At 37.1% G+C, this 21,438-nt stretch overlaps 1 long non-coding RNA gene and 1 pseudogene across 5 annotated transcripts in view; one reads left to right on the plus strand and one right to left on the minus strand.

The window, feature by feature from the left end:
* LOC123836583 (uncharacterized) overlaps positions 1-21,438 on the minus strand; it is a 104,069-nt gene that overhangs the window by 60,071 nt on the left and 22,560 nt on the right. For all 5 annotated transcript variants that reach the window (XR_008505380.2, XR_008505381.2, XR_008505382.2 and 2 more), the window contains exon 3: positions 7,842-8,086. This is a non-coding gene — a long non-coding RNA (uncharacterized LOC123836583). The remainder of the gene's footprint in view (positions 1-7,841; positions 8,087-21,438) is intronic.
* LOC123837972 (U4 spliceosomal RNA) lies at positions 15,464-15,544 on the plus strand (annotated as a pseudogene).

Below are 21,438 nucleotides of genomic sequence, written 5' to 3' on the forward strand. Positions count from 1 at the left end.
AAGTCAAACTCTCACTCTTTGCAGATGATTTGATACTTTATGTGGAAAACCCAAAAGACTCCGCCCCAGAACTGCTAGAACTCATACCGGAATTCAGTAAAGTGGCAGGATATAAAATCAATGTGCAGAAATCAGTGGCATTCCTATACACCAACAAGACAGAAGAAAGAGAAATTAAGGAGTCGATCCCATTTACAATTGCACCCAAAACCATAAGATACCTAGGAATAAATCTAACCAAAGAGGCAAAGGATCTGTACTCAGAAAACTATAAAATACTCATGAAAGAAATTGAGGACGACGTAAAGAAATGGACAAACGTTCCATGCTCATGGATTGGAAGAACAAATATTGTGAAGATGTCAATGCTACCTAGAGCAATCTACACATTCAATGCAATCCCCATCAAAATACCATCCACTTTTTTTAAAGAAATGGAACAAATAATCCTAAAGTTCGTATGGAACCAGAAAAGACCCCGCATAGCCAGAGGAATGTTGAAAAAGAAAAGCAAAGCTGGCGGCGTCACAATTCCAGACTTCCAGCTCTATTACAAAGCTGTCATCATCAAGACAGTATGGAACTGGCACAAAAACAGACACATAGATCAATGGAACAGAATAGAGAGCCCAGGGCGCCTGGGTGGCTCAGTTGGTTAAGCGACTGCCTTCGGCTCAGGTCATGATCCTGGAGTCCCTGGATCAAGTCCCGCATCGGGCTCCCTGCTCAGCAGGGAGTCTGCTTCTCCCTCTGACCCTCCCCCCTCTCATGTGCTTGCTCTCTCTCATTCTCTCTCTCTCAAATAAATAAATAAAATCTTAAAAAAAAAAAAAAAAAAAAGAATAGAGAGCCCAGAAATGGACCCTCGACTCTATGGTCAACTCATCTTTGACAAAGCAGGAAAGAATGTCCAATGGAAAAAAGACAGTCTCTTCAACAAATAGTGTTGGGAAAATTGGATAGCCACATGCAGAAGAATGAAACTGGACCATTTCCTTACACCACACACAAAAATAGACTCAAAATGGTTGAAAGACCTAAATGTGAGACAGGAGTCCATAAAAATCCTAGACGAGAACACAGGTAGCAACCTCTTCGAGTTCAGCCACAGCAACTTCTTCCTAGAAACATCACCAAAGGCAAGGGAAGCAAGGGCAAAAATGAACTATTGGGACTTCATCAAGATAAAAAGCTTTGCATAGCAAAAGAAACAGTCAACAAAACCAAAAGACAACCGACAGAATGGGAGAAGATATTTGCAAATGACATACCAGATAAAAGGCTAGTATCCAAAATCTATAAAGAACTTATCAAACTCAACACCCAAAGAACAAAGAATCCAATCAAGAAATGGGCAGAAGACATGAACAGACATTTTTCCAAAGAAGACATCCAAATGGCCAACAGACACATGAAAAAGTGCTCAACGGGCGCCTGGGTGGCTCAGTTGGTTAAACGACTGCCTTCGGCTCCAGGTCATGATCCTGGAGTCCCTGGATCGAGTCCCGCATCGGGCTCCCTGCTCGGCAGGGAGTCTGCTTCTCCCTCTGGCCCTCCCCCCTCTCATGTGCTCTCTCTCTCTCATGCTCTCTGTCTCAAATAAATAAATAAAATCTTAAAAAAAAAAAAAGAAAAAGTGCTCAACATTGCTCGGCATCAGGGAAATCCAAATCAAAACCTCAATGAGATACCACCTCACACCAGTCAGAATGGCTAAAATTAACAAGTCAGGAAATGACAGATGTTGGCGGGGATGTGGAGAAAGGGGAACCCTCCTACACTGTTGGTGGGAATACAAGCTGGTGCAGCCACTCTGGAAAACAGTATGGAGGTTCCTCAAAAAGTTGAAAATAGAGCTACCATACGATCCAGCAATTGCAGTACTGGGTATTTACCTCAAACATACAAATGTAGGGATCTGAAGGGGTACGTGCACCCCAATGTTTATAGCAGCAATGTCCACAATAGCCAAACTGTGGAAAGAGCCAAGATGTCCATCGACAGGTGAATGGATAAAGAAGAAGTGGTATATATATACAATGGAATATTATGCAGCCATCAAAAGGAATGAGATCTTGCCATTTGCCACAATGTGGATGGAACTGGAGGGTGTTATGCTGAGCGAAATAAGTCAATCAGAGAAAGACATGTATCATATGACCTCACTGATATGAGGAATTCTTAATCTCAGGAAACAAACTGAGGGTTGCTGGAGTGAGGGGTGGCGTGGCTGGGTGATAGACACTGGGGAGGGTATGTGCTATGGTGAGTGCTGTGAATTGTGCAAGACTGTTGAATCACAGATCTGTACCTCTGAAACAAATAATGCAATATATGTTAAGAAAAAAAAAAAAAGATAGCAGGAGGGGAAGAATGAAGAGGGGGAAATCGGAGGGGGAGACGAACCATGAGAGACGATGGACTCTGAAAAACAAACTGAGGGTTCTAGAGGGGAGGGGGGTGGGAGGATGGGTTAGCCTGGTGATGGGTATTAAAGAGGGCACATTCTGCATGGAGCACTGGGTGTTATGCACAAACAATGAATCATGGAACACTATATCAAAAACTAATGATGTAATGTATGGTGATTAACATAACAATAAAAAATTAAAAAAAAAAAAAGCTCTATAGATGGATTGAGTAGAGAATGGGCACAACTAGACAGTAAATCCATGAGCTGAGAATGGAGCCAAGGAAATCCTCCAGAACACAACACTAAAGTACAAAGAAATGGAAAGAATGAGAGAAAAGTTAATAAACGAGGAAAACAAATTCCAACATCCATTTATTAAGAGCTCCAGAAAGGGGCACCTGGGTGGCCCAGTTGGTTGACTCTTGATCTCAGCTCAGGTCTCGATCTCATGGGAGTTCAGGGCCCACAAGGGGCTCTGTGCTGGGCATGGAGCCTACTTAAAAAAAAAAAAAAAAGCTCCAACAAGAACAAAGAAGCTGGCATGGGAGAAATGACAAAGAAATAACATAAATTACAGAAGAAAATGTTGGATCTAATGGCACAACCGAAAGAACTTATGGAGTACCAAGTAAGATGTATAAAAATAGAAATATACCTAGGCCACCATGCTGAGGTTTCAGAATTCCAAAGATAAAAAGAAAAATCCTACAGGATTTTAGAGTGAAAAAAATAGGCTATTAACAAAAATGGACAAGAATCATCTAGGCAACACTACGAGCCAGAAGATAATGAAGCTATCTTTAATGTTATCACTAAAACACTGGTTTTAAACCTAAAATACTAATATTAAATACTAATAATTTAAACCTAAAAAACTAATATTCAAATTGGAGATAAAATAATGATATTTTCAGGTATCCAATGATTCAGGAAGTTTACCACCCACAGTTGTTCTCTAAAAAAGCACTCCTAACTATAACACAGGAAAGAGAAGCCCAAGAAGTGGGAAATATTAGGCCATCAGAAAAAGTGGTGAGCAAAGAAACCAATAATCCTAGTTAAGTTTAAATATTTGTTGAAGCATAATGTAAAAAATCAAACAAGATCAAATTTTTGGACCTAAAATCTCTGGTGATTTCAACATAACATTGGTAGAGGGCTGGGAGTATGAGCATGGGAGAGGGAGTCAATTTATAATGTCCTAAGTTTACCTTTTTACAGAGATTATAGAAATTCAACTAAATGAATATATATGGATATATAGATATGATTATATATATAAAATTATGGTAAATGATGAAATTATATAATATCTCTAAGCAAAAACAGAAATAAGTTCAACATAAGTAAAGGCTTTATGAATAATTAATATTAAAAACAAATTAGTTGTATAAACTGCCAAAATCACTAGCAAAAAAAAAAATCACGTGACAAAAACACATAATCCATTTAATAAAAGAGAGGGAAAGAGAAAGCACAGTAATTTAACAAATAAGTGCAAACACATCATTAATTACAAACACATACATGTACAAAATAGAATTATATATACTTATTTAGGCTTGTGGAATTCAACACCCAATGAATAATAAGCAATAATTGAATTTAACTGATGGGTCTCAAATACCTAAAACATATGGAGGCTTATTCTTTATACTATAGAACGGTATGTTATCACATGTAAGTGCTGTGTTTGCTATCTAGCCTGTGATATGAGAAAAAGTTTTAAAAGGCAATTTCGTGGATAAGACTGCTCTAGTGTACAATACAAAATTAGAAATGTTGAGCGAAGTGTCAGTAAAGATATTGAGGAGGATTTAGTCCATAGTATCAAACTCATTATAACAGGAACTCTATTAATTGATTGGCTTATCAAATATTATCAGTAATCATAGAGCTGTTCTCAAATATTTATCAATGATGTTGCATTGTGAAGCTCCAAATAAAATGAGAGAAAATACAAATTTCCATATAAATCATTGCTACTAGATACAGAGTAAAAGAAAAACTTTTTGAGAGAAATTACAAAGTGGTTATATTGATATCATCTAGACCCTTACTGACATGGCACAACTCACTCTTCAAGGTCACGACCTGTAGTTTTTATTCTATGAGTATTTCTTGATTAAAAGAAAGCCTTGTTCTGACATCCTTACTTAGTCCTGCCTTTCCAAATAATATAATAGTAAATAACGACCGCACCTTACCTCAGTAAGTTCTAAGAACATGATATGGTGGAGAGGTCACTCCAAAGGGTAGTGCTGTGGACTGAATTGTGTTTCCTAAATTTTTTTTTTATGTTGAAGCCCTCACTTTCAATGTGATGTTCCAGGAGGGGGAGCCTTAAGAAGGTATTGGGTTGATGAGGTCATGAGGCTCTCATGATGAGATTAGGTATCTTTATAAGGAGAGACATAAGAGAACTTCCATTCTCTCTCTGTGTCTTTCTGTCTCTCTCTCCCTCTCCCCCTCTCATCGAGGAAAGGCCATGTGAATACATGGTGAGATGGTGGCTGTCTCCAAGGCAGGTAGAGGAATCTCATCAGAACCCAACCATTTTGGTACCCTGATCTTAGACTTTCAGCCTCTCGAGCTGTGAGAAAATAAATTTCTGTTGTTTAAGTCACCCTGTATATGATATTTTGTTATGGCATCTTGTGCTAAGACAGGTAGTATCATAAACCAATACAGGATGAGAAAAATGTTCTGGGTCAATTGACTTTTTGTATATAAGGATGAACTTATATAGATGTACACTCATATATCAAATATATTTTATAATTCATCAGATACTAGTAAAAGCCCCAATAGGATAGTGTCAGATAATACCAGTACAGGTCTTTAAATGCTAAGCTCTTCGGTAAACTTCTGGATTGGTCTAATCAAGTGGGATAGTACAGATCCCTTGTCATATACTGGAACTTCATAAACTACTCTTGGCCAAATTCCTAGGAGATCCTTTCACCCAGGTTTCTGTATGAGACCCTAGAAATGGCTTACTTAACCCTCAGTAAAAATATAGTTCCAAGAAGCTGTTACCAACATTCTTTCTTTTTCTAGTTTTCACACAGATATAAAAGAGACAAAGTCCCAGAGATGCAGCAAGTCCATTAATTTTGCTTCTGCGGGCAACTGAATAGAATGGGATCTTCCTGACAGAAGGTACCTTCTATACCACTCAGTTCTCAGTCATCCTGCTCTCCTCACCCTTGGAAATAAACTTTTAAACCTAGATGCCTATGACTGAGAAATATGCCCTTTTTACTTAAATCTTTGCTATACTTCTTATCCTCATTTCCATCTCTTCTCATTTTTCCATGGTTCTATATTTAATAATCCTCTTGTAGAATTTCTCCTCTTTCTTACCCATGATCTGTCTATATATTTTTTTCTTTTTTCCAATCCATTTTAACTAACCTAGTTTTTTGGCTTAAAACTTTTTTCTTTCTTTTCATCCACAAATATCAAAGTGTCCTGCACTGTTAGAAAAAAATGTAAGTGGTTTCATCCCATTCTTACTGTAAATGACCTACTTCTTTTTCTGTCACTCCAATAATGCCCATTTCAGTCCTCTAGCTGCCATGATCCACAAAGCTTCAAATGTTTCTTGGAGTTGAACAAACAAAGATGACCTGCCCTACCTAGCTAGAGCAAGATTAAAGACCAGGAGCAGAGCAGGATGAATAACCAGCTGAGGCTGAAAGAGGGAATGAAGTAAGAAAGAAGGGGGAGATGCCCTTCATCATGGAAAGTGTGTCTACTAGGGTACCAGAGAAGACTTGACAGATAGATGGTGCTGTTCCATTCCCACTGCCACCGTGCTAAAGCCCACGTCCCTTCTGTACCCAATAAAGATGTGTGACTTGAGAATATTCTTCACAGAAATGATAATTTGGCTTAAAACATTTCCTAAATATGTACACTTTACCATGGACAGCTTAGTTGCAATAACATTGATGAAAAAAATAGCTCAGAATATCTGTAGTCTCTTGGTCTGGGACTTACTCTAAAATGAAGAAAAAATTAGATTTTAAAGCTCTTATTTTTACCAAAACTCAAAAGCTTCATGTTTTAACATCCAGAATCTCTTGAAAGACTGTATAAAACTTTGGTTGCTTGTCAATAAGTGATACTGGAACACTGACTGTTACTCTAGGCAACAGAGACCCCCACATTCTGAGATACAACTTTGGTCATTTGTCTAACAAAATATGTTGGGCTGATAATTACATTTCACACTGGCTAAGTTTTTCCAAATACAAAAAGTTGATAATCTAGCATAAGTGAAGCAGTATGTACAGTGATTGGACCAAATGCTGCCAATATTCCAATCTTGGTTCTGACCTCTTCATTTATTTGCCCTGTGACTTTGGCAAGTTACTTATCTTAGCTTTAGTTTCCTCATCTAAAAAAATAACAGTTGCAGGTACTGCTTAGAATTTTCAGAGAGTTTAAGGAGTTAACACATAAATACAACTTAGAACAGTTCCTGGTACATAAGAAGCACTCAATAATTGATTTAGCTATTATTCTTAAGAACATCTCAGTCACTTCCTTTAAATCACACTGAGTGAGTCCCCCAGGCATCATTTGGTAATTCTGCTCAGTTATTTGAATTTACATATTCTTCAATACATTAAAGATGTTAGCAGCTTTACAGAAGTCAAACAACATAAAAGCAAATGTCCTGCAACATGGTTTTGTGACCCTGAAGACAGAGAAATCTGGAATCAGAAATTCTGGTGTTTTATTTTAACCTAAAAAAAAAAAAAGTTGTGCCCATTCATCAAGCATTTTTATTCCTTAATTTCAGCATTTATAAAATGTGAAAAATAGAGGCTGGCCAAATTGAGAAACTATGAAGCATGAGTTTTAAATTATGAGCGCTGGTCATTTATACATGAGCTTTAAATTATTTTATTCTTTAAAATTAAAATCACAGTAGCTTATTTAACCCTTACATTATGACATGTTGCTGGGTAGTTATGCTCCTAGGTAGTTATGCATAAATAATACATTAATCTGTTAACATTGCTTTTATAATACTGTATCACAATTCAGCTTTCTGTTAATATTTGGAGCACTGCATGGATTTAAGATGGCAGACATTTGAAACCATTTTCCACTACCTACCAAATGACACGAGCTCAAGCAACTTACTTAACCCTTCTGTTTACCTCAGTTCCCTCACTGCAAAATGGAGAAATGGCTAAATCTCCTCATTGTATTGTGGTAAGAACTAAATTATATAATATACGTAAAGCACCTAGAATAGTGGCAGGGATCATAGTAAATACCTAAAATTGTTAGCTTGAAATTAAAATGTATTTATTTCTCATTTGTTATTTTTTCATTCTTTATTTTTTTATTTAGTCACATAATTTACACACAAGAAAATGGGTTAAGGCACAGTGGTTTGGGAACATACTTGAAAATAAAAGTGACTTCTTTTGGTCATTTCCATGATCCATGACTGCCTCTTCCTGGGCACCACTTGTTTGAGTTCCATCCATCCTGTCTTCTCCAAAGAGATTCATTGAGAGTATACTCTGGGCTCAGCGTTGCAGGATCAAGTATTTGAGGACAGGAGGGCTCAAGGTAGCAGATTCTTAGAATCCCTGAAATTTGAGTCTATCAATTTCCTTCCACAGCTGGTCTGCAAATTTAAACATGCTGAGAAAACAGAAGGAAAAGCACAGAGATCTGGGATGGAGAAAAAATAGAGAATATAGGAAAAATAGACTTAGAATAAGGCAGCATTACTTAAAGCTAAAGTTAAGAAGAGGAAAAGAAAAATAAGAAAAAAGAGAGGGCCTTACCAGCCCTGGCATCTTTTGGATACTTCTGATCAACCAGCCTCCAAGCATTGTCAGACTAAGCAAATTCAGATTTATGGCTCGGTGCTGGAGAGATGCGTTATCCTTCCCGTACTTTAGTTCTCCAGTCATTTTTCAGTCACCAACTTACTCAACACACTGTAACACCTTCTCTGGGCTAAGCCTTCATTTTATTAGACATTGGGACCAGGAAAATAGAGAGGTGGTTACCAAGATGAAAAAAGACATGATTGTTGACCTCAAAGAGTTTGTAGTCTGGTGGAAGAAACTGAAAAAGGCCCAGAAACATTACAATAGAGCCCTGAGTTAATGAATATAAGTACTAGGGGCTCAGGGAAAGAGGAACGATGAGTTCTGCCTGGAGAGTCAGGAACATTTTCACAGAGGATTTAACACTTGAGTAAGTCCCTAAGGACAACTAGGTACTCCTCAGCCTGAAATAAATCGTATTTTGTAGAGCATGAGGCATGCAGAAGCATAATGTGTTTGGGAAGTAGTCATTCACTGTGGCTGTAGTAGAGGGAGTATGGGTGGAGGCAGAGATGTAGAGGAAGAGATGGGGGTAGTTGAGAAATCATGTGCCCAAATAGGTTTAATATGTCTCTTTCATCTTCTATTCCTTCCCCCTCCCCAGCCTCCCTAGTATGACTAAATGAGTGATGCTTGGAAGTTTCTGTTTCTGGTTCTGGGGAAGGCAGGGAATCCATGCAACTCTGAGAAAAATGGCTCTGAGTGACCTGAGCATCTGGAAGGGCCATTTTCAGTCTTAAAGCTGGGACAGTTGAGTGGCTAGTAGTGTCAGCAAGTGACTCAGCTGGATTGGGTCTGTTATTAAATTTTATCATGTCACAGCCAATAGTATCAGTAAAACATAAAGCATTACTTAGAAATTATTGTCAGATGGAATTTCTGTAGTTGCTTTGTTGAAAATTGGTATAGATAGCCAGCCCTGTGTGTGTGTGTGCGCGCATGTGCATGTGTGTGTGCATGTTGTATATGTTAGTTTTTATAGCCTGTAGTCCCCAGGAGTCCTAAAAACAAGCATGCCCTTTTAATATTCTTATTTGCTCACACATCTGTATATTCAGGACAAGGGTACAATAGGGGCTTTTTGTGCCCATGTAAGTGTCATAACAAGGATGAGGGGACCAGGAGATGCTGAGAGTCTAATGAGACATGACCAGTTGTTTCTTCTCTGGTGACAAAAGTGTTACAAGGGCTCAGCTTTTCTCTAGCCAGTCCTCTTCCCAGCCCAGGCCTTTAGGTATGGTTGAAACAAATACTCCTTTCTTTTGTGTGTTCTAGTCTAGATTGTGCAAAATCCCTCAATCTGGCAGAAAAAGGCAATTCAACCCAGAGAATTCTTTGCCCATGTTTTCCTGGGACTCTCCCCAGTAACACTTCCTGGAAATTCTGCCTGCCAAGGCTATATGAGAACACTGAATAGCTTAGCAGAGAAGGAAACTGATATGAAAAGTGGACAAGGAGTTGCCAAAGAGGTCTCTCTTGAATATAAGCATAAAAACGTAAAAAGGCACAATTAACTAATCGGTTTCCTAACATATTAAGAAATAACTCAATCTCTCGCTACCTAAAATCATGTTAAAATAAGAGAAAAAAATTAACACATTAATTTGTCCAATATGAGGTGTGTATTAAGTCTACTGGATAGTGATGCGCCACAAAATAAACTTCCCATATTTCAATATGATTTGCTCTTAAGGTATCAGAAACTAAACCTGAATACACTTTCTCTTGGCATCTTATAAAAAGTTCTTACAGAATCTCAGTCTAATAGTTCAGCACCAGCAGCACCTATTTTGTGCAGTTCTGAAAGCTTTCAGCAGTAAATCTCTAAAAATGTCCACTTAAGCAGTAGAGGTCATAAATACTTTGCAAGAGCAATAAAATAGAACAGAATTTTGGAAGTTATAATTTTAGTGGATATAACTGCACTATAAAAGAAAGGCCTCTGGGACCCAGAATAAATGCAAAACTCTAAGTGAACCGCAGTGCTAACCCATCTGCAAGTGGTAAATTATCCCCAGTCCCAGGTGTGGTGCATTATCCTAAGGGTGTCCAGTGATTAAAGGTAAGAACGTGGCTAAAATCCAAGGGAGCACTGAACATTAATGACGGCTGGAAATTGTCGACAATTTCTCTGGAAGTTTGATTTGGTCCTATTTGCTCACATTAGCCAGGTCCAAAGTTCAGCGGAGAGCCTATGATCAGTACAGATACTCCAGTGGAAGAGGCCCAGAGGGTGAAAAGAAGACTTTGGCTCTTCATTTGCCCCAGAAGGAGTTCACACAGATAAAAGTAGGACCATAATCCTATTACCTATAAGCTCTTTAAGCTGCAACAAAGAACAGACACTTACTGAGGCCATTGTCCTAAAATTCAAATGATAATTGCAAAGCAACATAAAAATTTCGCTACATTTGTTCTCTTTCTGGTACATCACTTATTCTCAATAGTACACATTTGCATACATGTTCTTTTACAGTTAAATCTGTGTTAGGTTATTAGAAACTCCCAAAGGGTCAAGAATATGTTTAATTGATTTCCCAAGCTCTTCCCCTATCACACACACCCATATGCATATAAAGAACATTGTGCATTGCTGAAAGCAAGTGACTATTTCATGATTACATTCATAATTTTTTATAATGTTTGAGTTCAAAAAGTCCCCATTTTTTATACTTTTCCACCAAGTTCTTGAATTGCCCCTTATGCTCCAATCTAGTTTTAACCAGCACAATATAGAAAACTGATGAGAACAATATCGAATGAAGGTGGCAAGGATAAGAAAGTTACATCTGAAGAGCAGATGAAGAAAATTTTCATGCAAGGAAGTCCAAGCTTCCAATTTTTAATCAGCATTTGATTGTGGCCTATTAAAATGCCAAATCACTTTGCAATATTGTGCTATGTCTTCACAGCTTAAAATAGTCACCGTGAAATAGTCATCCCACCCCATTTCCCCATCTGAAAATAATAACACATTGTACCTTTTGCTGTTGTTTCTAATTTTTGGGCTTTTATGATTGTGTAACTGAAATGTCATCCTCCTGCATCTAAGGGTCACCTTCTAGTTTATTTGGAAAATAAAAGAACAAGTGGGTTTGTCCCATGTCAACTCCTGAGTCATCAGCTTGGCAGCTCTTGTCTATATCATGTGCTCCTCTCAGCCTTGTTTTTTGCATGACCTTTGGTCACTGCTCTGTTCACTGCTGTTTACCACCTGGAACTTGGGTCTTCCTTGGTGGTATGGTGCCGATTCCAGAGGGCCACACTTTCCATCATTAATCTGTCGCTTTGCTCCCATTAATACCTCACCACAAAGTTTATGGCTGTTAAGGATTTTGCTGCAGGTTTGGGGATTGTTCCAAGTAAAACTCTAGTTCTCTCTTTCAAAAAAAAAAAAAAATTGGCTGATATCTATGTGGATTGGTTTTACCCATGGATTCTTCTTAATCTGAGCACTCCTGCGCTGCAATAATCATCCCACAAAGCATTTCCCAAAGCCTTCGATAGGGAGTCCAAAGTAAGATCATTGCAACAGTAAGTGGGAGTTGCATTTGCGAGGAGGAGGGCCCACAGAAAATAGTCTGTGGTGACTTCTGCAGTCTGGTTACCATTCAGGCCTTGCAGCCGGTGTGAAGTGAAACCAGCGCAGGCTACTGGGTGGACCTGGGTTGTTTCTGCATACCTAGTATCACTATCCTTATTCTTGTAATGGTGTCTTGACTTTCCTTGGGGATCGACCTCCACCCACTTTCATTCCATGTGGTTTAGGTGGGGCTAGCCCAACCCCTGCAATCAGAGGTGAGCTCATGACCCAGATCTGGACAATTGGTATTGTGGTGTGGCCATGGTGATTGATTAATCACTCTTTGCTCTAATCAAAGTAATCCTAGGAATTTTTCTGGAGCAACTCAGAAAGACGTTTTGTTTTGGGGAGCTTTTTCTAAGAGTGCTAGCAGAGAGGATGAAGTAAGTCTGAGCTTCCATCAGGCACCATAAAATCATAAAAATAAGGCCAATCAAGGGGAAAGCAGCGCAGAGATATAAAGATAGATTGATTCTAATGATGGCATTTGAGACTCTTGGATCCAGACATGATTAAAGTTGGTAGTGCTGAAATTTTCAGTATGGAAACCAAGATTTTTGTTTTAACTTAAGCCAATTTGAGTTGATTCCCTGTCACAATCCAAAGGTTCTTGAATAATATATTCTTGAATTTTTCCTATGGCACCAGGTCTCCCATGGATACCAGAATAAACACACACACACACTTATCCCTCCCAAAGATAAACAATAATTTAAAAAATATTGCAGTCTAAAGCCACACTAAAAGAGAGAAGCACCTTTTTTGGGCGAATATAATAAAATCTATACAGATAGCTTTGTGAACAATAACTATAATGCTTTATATTATTATGTACAAAGTTTTAGTTTCCATCTCTTCTTTCTAGACAATAATCCTAAATCTTAGTGAAGCAAAAGAAAACAGCTCCATTAGATTTCCATGACAAATAACAAAACTACGTATTTCATTAGTTATATAAACATCTGGAATTGAAATTAAAATAATTGAAATTCAAAGTCAATTTAATAGTCAGGCATCCCCCTCATCTCACTATACATCTCTATAAGCAGTGGTTCCTGGTATAGAATTCATTTCCCTGATCCAATTCCTCAGGTAAAGGAATGAGCGAGAGGTAGGGCAGGAGGCTGGTTCTTCCAGTGACATCTTTAATTTAGGCAACTTTAACCAATGATTATAAAGAACACAAAAGGGGTGCCTGGGTGGCTCAGTCAGTTAAGCGTCTGCCTTTGGCTCAGGTCATGATTTCAGGGTCCTGGGAAGGAGCCCCAAATCAGGCTCTCCACTCAGTGGCAAGTCTGCTTCTTCCTCTGCCTCTGTGATCCCTTTCCCTCTGTAGTCGTTTTCACTCTCTCTCAAATAAATAAATAAAATCTTAAAAAAAAAAGAACACAAAACCTATTTACATTTTTCCAAATTCATTTATGACCTTTCTTAATACACATATATTCATCTCCATTTATGGGGGAAGAGTGATTTGTATTAGAAATAAACCAATCGAGGGGTGCCTGGGTGGCTCAGTCGGTTAAGCATCCCACTCTTGATATTGGTTCAGATCATGATCTCTGGGTGGTGAGGTTGAGCCCCTTGTTGTGCTCCCTGTTCAGTGGGGAGTCTGCTTCCTCTCTCTCCCTTTGGCCCTTCCCACACACTCTCTCTCTCTCTCAAATAAATAAATGAATCCTTAAAAAATAAAAGAAATAAACCAATGGAGGAGGGAAAAGTTGAGAGATCACTATACTACTCTAGAACAGATGATATTTGTTGGGAAATCTTTATCATTGAGTTAAAGACATAATTATGTTAAATTTGAAAGAAAGATTTCCAAATTTTCTTACATTATGTGGAGAATATTTGTCTAAAGTCTAAATATTTCAGTAAATCAGAGTTTGAATACTCATAATTTTATTAACATTTTGCTGGTGTGATGTATTTGTGTGTGTGTGTGTATATACCTGGTGAAGGCAGAAGAGGGAAGGCAAGAACCATTGTATCATCTTGCTATCTCTCCCTTGAAGGAGAATGAAGTTGGTGAACAAGAAATGGAATCCCAGTTTGGATATCAGAAAAAATTATTTCCATTCCAAAGGACTCCAATCTATGTTTCACATTTATATAATACCAAATAACATGGACTTATTTTCATGGTCAGTGAGGATTAAATGCACTACAGGCCTCCAGGAACCTGGTGGCTCTATGGAAATTTGCTTAGCTAATCAATAGTTGGCTCTCAGTCCAGTATGCATTCTGATTCAACATATCTATTTAGTTTAGTTGTTTTTTTTTATTTAAAAAATTTTTTGTTATTTTTTGTTTTTTAAAAAATATATCAAAGTATTGAGGTATCAGGAACAATGAATTTGTGTCTTCTTAAATACCCCTTCTGCTTTCTGGCACCCCATTTCATTAATTCCTTTCAGCCAATCTAAAGTAGATATAAGGCTTTTAATTTAATCAGAGTAAAATACAAAGTTATTTACTTACTTTAGGAATTTTTTTAACTGCCTGGATCTTAATCTCTGGAATACTGTTGACTTTAGCCTAATCTGTGATACTGACCGTTCTTTGGGATAAAAACCCTTTCCCTTCCTGGGTAAGCAGGTCTGTTCCAGTCCCATGAGTTGTTACCTGTTTGGTTTGACTACTCACTGAGGACTGTTTGTTCTTTTCCTAGGCTTCCCCACTTATAATAGGCCCATCATTGGCTCTGCTTTAACTCCCAGAGCAAAATCCAAACTCTTTAGCATAGTATATGAGAACCTCCATCATCTTGAATTCTGGTTTTATTAGATTGAACCATCTATATTTTCTACCCACTCAGACTTCCATCTCCCTGGTTTTAAATGCTGAGGAAATTCTTTCTTTATATAAAATCATACACAAATATGTGATCATTTTAACTTTTTAATGATTGTTGCCTAATAACATGTTTTTAATTTTTCCTGCTAAAGCGTGGGATTCAGCTAATGGTTTTCCTATATTATACAAGCTTGTTTTTTAAAATAAACCCCACAAGGTCACAGTAGGTAATTATTTCAATGTGATATATTCTGTTTTAAGACCTTATAGTCTTCATCAAAATATTCATAAAGAAAGTTGAATTATATAATTTTTTTTACCTTTTTGACTTCTAGTACTAAAGCTAAATATATTTCATAATGTGAAAGGGATAGTAACATATTTCACTTTTCTATTTTTTCAAGTCCATGCAATATAAGGAACATTTATTCCATGACAGGTTTTGGAGAAAAGTCTTTAGGAAATCAAGTTGAGATAATAATTTTAGAGATAATTCAATTTCTTATTAATGCATTAGTTTGGTAATTTGATATTCTTTTTTTAAAAAAGCTTTTATTTATTTATTTGAGAGCAGAACCTGACGTGGGGATTGATCCCAGGACCCTGAGATCATGCTGAGTCAAAGGCAGATGCTCAACTGAGTGAGCCACCCAGGCACCCTGGTAATTTAATATTCTTTAAAGGATCTGTTCTATCTATAAAATTGTCACATTTATTAGCCTAATATTTTTAATAAGAAGAATAGCCTTTGCCTTTCCTTAATGATTGGTTGGCACACCCATCTAACATGCTATAGCGTTTAATAGCTTTGTACAGTGGCAGTATCTTAGCCAATGAAGTTTATCCGAGGTGCGATTATTGCTGATTGAAAACTTTTCCCATGCTATCGTGTTTAAGAACACAGACTCCCCAAGCCACACCTCTTCCACTTATTATGGTCAGTTAGTTTAGTATTAAACCTTGTTAAAGTATTAAATCTTAAAATGGGGACAATGATGATAATAGTACTTTTATTGCAAAGTTACTGTGAAGATTAAATGAGCTAGTATATTGAGAGCACTTAAAAATGCTTTGTGTGTAGAAAGTGTTAGGGATTTCTTTATCTGCTGATTGTTTAATAAGGACCTTAAACTTAAGAGGTCCAACACAGAATTCTGATCTCTACTGATCCCCAAATCTACTCCTTCTTCTATAATCTCCTTCTAAGTAAAAAATACTACATTTTCACAAAGTTACTTAGTCTAAAAAACTACTAGCTATCATTCATTCCTCTTTCCATCATCTCTAACATCTAATTCTTCAGCACATCTTATCATCTGTCAATTTAAATATCTTCTAAGTTGGAGAGCTTCTCACTACTTCTATCATTGCTGTCCAAGTCTACAGCACTATCTCCTTGACTATTGCCATGGACTCTTAGATGATCTCTCTGGCCCTGTTCATATTCCACTTCATTCTGTTCTCTGCACAGCAGCCCCCTTCTCCTCCTTAAAAGACAAATCAGATCAAATTATCTCCCTGCTAATAATTGCTTGGGTCTTCCAATAAAAATTAGAATAAAATCCAAATTCTTTATCCCGACCTTAAAAGGCTGCATACACTGGCCCCTGTTTCTTCCCAACCTCGTTCCCTGTCAGGTCCTGCATGTTCCACGCACAGGGTCTTTTTACCAATGGGTGTCTTCAAAACATGCTGAACTGTTTTTTATCGTGGAAGTGTTAAGATGTGAGGGGAGAGGAAGTATTCTATCGTTCTATGAATAGGTCTCAGTCTTTTGGTGAGCCTGTGCTCCTGGACTTTGAACTTCACCTGTGCTTCTCATTTTTCTTTTCTCCCCTTAGGTGGGGGAGGATAGCTGGAGGGAGCTGGAGTTGTGGGTATCCCTTTCCCAACATGGAAGATTGGAGGGAGCTGCACTGGGTATTTTCCTTCTCCCATGTAGAAGGCTATTGCTGACTAGGGTTGGGTATTTCTCTTCCCCTAGATAGGTCAGGCTCTGATAAAACCCCAGCAGATTAGGCTGTGGTAAAATAGTTTTTCCAGAGGGATTGCCTTGTCAAGAAGAAAACAGCGCCGTGGCATATTTCAAAATGGTTCTTTCCCCTTTTTTCTGCTGGAAGCATGAGGGGATTTTTCTCTGATATTCACTGTGAGGACCTGGTGTTGCTCCTGGAGGTAAAATTAACAAAAATGTGGGAACCCTCTGATGACTGGGTACTCCTGATTTTTTAACTCTCAGACTCATCCACACTGAGCCTCCAGCAATTTGTCAATCTCATTTCAATTTTTCCTATCCTGGCACCATTCCTGGGGAGGTTTCTGCCCTGGTGAATTGAGAGTCTCCATCTGTCTCTTCACCTTTGGGAGCAGCAATTTGCCCTATGATCTCATTTCTTGGACAGATCTGCATTGTTGGTTTTTCAGTTTGTTCAGCTTTCAACTGGTTAAGATGAGTGGCAACTTCTGTGCCCCGTACATGCTGGACTGGAAACTGGAATCCCTCTTCATTGGATATGTGTAGAGGTAGCTTTTTCCAAATTTGAATTTCTTTTAAGTTCTTTGTACAACTTATAAACTGAGAGAAAGAGTTGTAGTAAAAAACAATGTTATTAATCATTGAAAATATAAAAGCATTAAAAGGATTGGACTGAGTTGGTATTTAACTCCAGCTGTAGAAATATTGGGCACACAGAGGATCTTCTAAAGGAGATTTAAACTCATATATTTGAGAAGTGGACTTGCAAAATATTACAATGATATTTACATAGCACTTATCACTGGTTTAAGTGAGATATTTATTGAACATAAAATCAGGCTATTTGTAATCCCAGTAATATGGATAAAGAAACCTGGACATAGGAAAAATTTAATAACCATCCAAGGTCATTCTCTGATCACCTGCTGTATACTATAATAAATCTGAACATCTGAACATTAATATTCTTGTTTCTTTCATGAAAATCGATTCAGAAATATACCTTTCTTAATTGCTTCCCCAGAGGATTTATCTCCTACTGACAGGTACAAGATGAATTAGGGCACATGGAGGCAAAGTTTAAGTATCTCACACCTCAGGCATGTTTCTCACCTATTTCATAAACACAGCCACCATTGGAAACCCCCCAACTACCAGATTCATCAACATATTCCTTCAGGGGATGCAAAGAAAGGTGTGGAATACATGGCTAAATTCTATAATTAAGGGCAAATTACTTTATTATTTCACAAAATGTAATTTGAATGAATAAATATATATATCTATTTATATCAATAACCATGTCTAAAATATCACATTAAGACAGTTCCTAAATGAGGGCAAAGATCCAAAGCATTTTGAGAGCCTGGTAGGTCTCCTATAGAGTTATAAAGGAGAAACAGGGCCCATAAGTAGCATTTCTCAATGATGGTTAGCAACAACAACAACAAAGATAAATACACATAGTTGAGCCTCCTTCGGCTGCTAAAGGTTTTATTTAATTCAGTCCGTTTATCATGAAAATAGAGTCAGTTCACAACACAGGGCAGAGAAGAGGTGTTGGAAAGAATCCTTTTGACTTTTGCCAAAATAATGAAGTTACCACTGCAATAAGTATGATTCCTTACTCTAAAAGGCTTGTTTTACACATCATTAGATATTTTCTATAGTTATTGGAGATATTGATAGTGAAAATGACGTGGGAGAATACGCAAAGAACAGAGATAGTATATTGGAAGATATATAGTATCTTGGAGTATATATCTTGGAGTATATATATTCCAAGTATATTGGAAATCAATATCTCAAAATCTATAGTTTAATATAAGAATATCTGACTTTAAAAAGACAGACATAACTTCATACTATTTTAAAGCACTCATCTCCTTTATTGTAACTGCATTTGCATCAATGTCTGTCTCCCTCCATGGGCCTTTCTAATGGCTTGGATCAAGGTTTTTTTTATCTTTGACCCCTCAATTTCCAATATAAGTTGTTTGCCCTCCAATTTGTAACCACAAAAATGTACTAAATGAGTAAATGAAGGAACACCTACATCTGTAAGTCGAAGAAGTATTTTTTCTCCTTTCTCTGGTGAAAATTATTTAACATTTCTGAATAGTTTTTGAAATATTTTACTCTTTTATCTGATATAGAGAAGAGTTGACACCATTACTTAGAAACATCATAAGTAGTTGATAAAATAAAATATAACTGCTTAAATTATTTTAGATGATTAGGATATGATAGGAAGAAAGCATTGGTATTATAGAAAAGGGAACAAAATGTTGAGACTTGATATTGAAGTTGCTTTTTTTCCTAAGCACAGTTAGACAAATCCATGAATTTACCATTGCTTTCGACTCTCAAGGAAATACAAATTAGTTAAGGATAATAAAACCAACATTCAGCTTCATGTTTGCGGGTTGAGTTGCTACATGGAATCAGAATGTATTTTCTGTGGCATAATATTTTTATAGTGAAGCAGCCAAAATACCACAAATGCATAGCACGAGCTGCAAGTGTTCTGGCCCTTCCAGGCATTTCTGTGGCTTGGCGTTGATAAATGTAGGTGAGATATAGGTTGCAGTTAGGATCAAATTACAACAAACACGGAGTTTTCCAAAAATATAAGAGTTGCTAAAATAGCTTCCCTATTACCTTGGGAGAGGATGCCTGTCCATCAACAAGCTGAGACTTCAGAGCAAGTTCTCACAATTGGATCTTTTGAGCCCAGTCAAAATATAAAAGAACTTTCCCTCACATTTCCACAAGAGCCCTGTGTGGCAAGCACTAATATATAGTGGGACTTGCTTTTCCCCTTCCTTCTTGTTTCTTAATTGGGTATTTTTGCCTGTTATTGAATTAAAAGAATTGGGTGATTCCTTAATTTCAGAAATGATCAAAAAGTACTAAGACCAGGTGTGTGTATTTATTCTATAGAACATTACATCATTGGCCCACCCAATAATCATGTTTATCACTTACGTGATTTCCTAATGTATAGGTCATCATTTATAAGCATGCAATCTGTCCATGGGTTTTTTTTTCTTTTTCTTTGTATTTTCTCCCATCAGTTTCTCCCTAATTTGGTTACATCAGGTAACGACATAATGTAGCTTGGAAAACACAGTGTGTGGCACATATGATATGCACAGTACCTTGTGGTTACTGATAAGATATCTAAACATAAGATACTTCTTAAGATTAAAGAAAAATAGAGCCTCTGAGTTTTTTATATACTCATGTGATTTTGATTTGCTTTTCTGGTATAATAAATTAGAAGTATATTCTACAGTTCTCCGATATTACTATAGCTGCACACTAGATTTTCAGCTATTCTTTGTGATTGATAGTCTAACATGAAATCTGTGTTTTGAAATAATGTGGCTTTTCTGAAGTTGATATGTTTTAACATTCACCATTTCTCATATGAGTCAATTTCTCTTGATAAGTATTTATTTGGGTTTTGACATAGCAACTAAGACTCTTGTTTCATTTCAAACAATGAACCAAGTATTATGGAGTCCATACATTTGGATCATAGAAAGTTAAACTGTGCTATACTTAGTTCTACTTTTAAGAAAAACATTTTAAAATGGTGCTGAAAATGATACTAAAACTTTTAGATTATTCTCACAGAATGAAGTCCTCAACACATCATCAATCATTTTCTTTTGTTTCCCGTCTCTATGATGTCCCTTCATACCACTTTCATTGAACTCCCTGTGGATATTTTGACCTTAAGACAACCGCCACCATTCTTCTAGCTACACAAAAAGACATTTATTACAGTCAGATCAATGCAAAACTGATGCAGTTAAGCCATTTTCTAATTAGCTCCCTTTCCAATTAATCGCTGATGAATGCTTTCCACTAATTCAAAGGTTCCAACCAACTATTGTTTTGTTCTTTTGTTTTTATTTTGACAAGGACAAACTGAATTTCTCACTGCCCAGGAATACACTTGCAACCATCACAATTATATTTGCACTGGTAAATATTTCAGCCCTCCAGAACATTTAGTAGTAAAGGACCTCTCATGTTGGAAACAGTAGAAAGACAGTTACCACATAGTCTCATTTCAGGCTTTGTATTGAATATTTCCATTAACAATGTAAAAAATGGTATAAGTTGATTGTAATCAAATTGAAAATGTGAATCAAATGGAACAGGATAGATACTGGGCAATGAAACAGCTTTCTAACTTCCACACCACTTATGTGGCCCTATGAAGTCTGATGGACTCTAATGATTCATTGCCTCCAGATATTGGAACCAAACACTTGGGTCCTGAAGTTAGGAAAGAATCTGGGTAGCTCAGACATAGTTTTGACAATGCCAAAACAAGCTTGGAAAGGGAAACAGTTTAACCAAGGATTTGGCAGCATAAAAACCCAACAAATATGTTAATTGATGTTTGTTTTAATATTGAATATAGTCAAATCCTTTTTATGTAAAACCAACCCATTAAAGAAGACACCCTCTGAAGGAGAACAGTTGAGCAACAGAGGTCAAAATGTCAACTGAGCCATTCTTTGTTAGAAGTCACAAAAAGAGGCTGAAACTTTTTGATGAGGGTTCAGAATGAGATGGAAGGGAGAATGTATGAAAACTATGCTTCCCTTTAGATTGTATATGTCAGCATTAGTTAAGATTTGTAGGGTAAGAAAAATTTTCCTCATCAAATGTTGGTGCTCAAAGGCTGTAAAACAAATGTATTAGCCAAACATCTGCAAAAGGCCTTTAAAAGATTAAAATATTAACATTTTATTTTCACAATGAGGATCCATATAGCTGTGAA

The sequence above is a fragment of the Mirounga angustirostris genome, unplaced genomic scaffold (assembly GCF_029215605.1).
Source record: "Mirounga angustirostris isolate CCGP_5_RB_7025 unplaced genomic scaffold, mMirAng1.0.hap1 SCAF_8, whole genome shotgun sequence".
Lineage (NCBI taxonomy): Eukaryota > Metazoa > Chordata > Mammalia > Carnivora > Phocidae > Mirounga > Mirounga angustirostris.